General features: G+C 35.5%; 1 non-coding gene across 1 annotated transcript; it reads left to right on the forward strand.

The window, feature by feature from the left end:
- Positions 1–377: 377 nt before the first annotated feature.
- On the forward strand, positions 378–459 carry Trnas-gcu. The gene has a single exon. It is a non-coding gene; the product is annotated as a tRNA-Ser (tRNA).
- The last annotated feature ends 200 nt before the right edge of the window (positions 460–659 follow it).

Consider the following 659-nt stretch of genomic DNA (forward strand, 5'->3'; position numbering starts at 1 on the left):
TGGCTCCTAAAACAATTTGAAAAATATATAATAAATTGTCAGAATTATGAATAAAATTTGCTAAATGCCTTTCTTGCTGAATCTTCAGCGACCTTTGTTGGCACCTAATTTATTCATTATCTAACCATAAATTAAATAAGGCCTAAGCAAACGCAGCTGGAGTGAAGCATTCACTCAAGTTTCGAGCTGAAACCAGTTATCATCTGAGCGAAATCTACGACTCAGACGCAGATACCAAATTAGATAAGAAAATGTCCGCTTATAACTTTTATTCGCGCTAACATCTTTAGATACTCTCATAGATAGGTAAAGGTAAAGCGAAGAAAGTGGTAGTACGGAGTGTACAAAATGGTCTTCGATTTCGCGGAGAAGAAAGTGACGAGGTGGCCGAGAGGTTAAGGCGTTGGACTGCTAATCCAATGTGCTCTGCACGCGTGGGTTCGAATCCCATCCTCGTCGAATGGAATTTTTTTTGTCTCCATCAAGCAATTTGTTTTTCGATTAGAATATTAATGACAAGCAATGTGTGAATTACTTTATGGAATATTTTAACTTGAATTTAACTTTCATTTTATATATCTATTTAAACTGGTTGGCGTTCATTTAAGATGGGAACTAATTAGGTTTCTTGATGAAGAAACTGCTTTTAAATAAAACAT

This window comes from Drosophila sechellia, chromosome 3R, assembly GCF_004382195.2.
Source record: "Drosophila sechellia strain sech25 chromosome 3R, ASM438219v1, whole genome shotgun sequence".
Taxonomy (NCBI): Eukaryota; Metazoa; Arthropoda; class Insecta; order Diptera; family Drosophilidae; genus Drosophila; species Drosophila sechellia.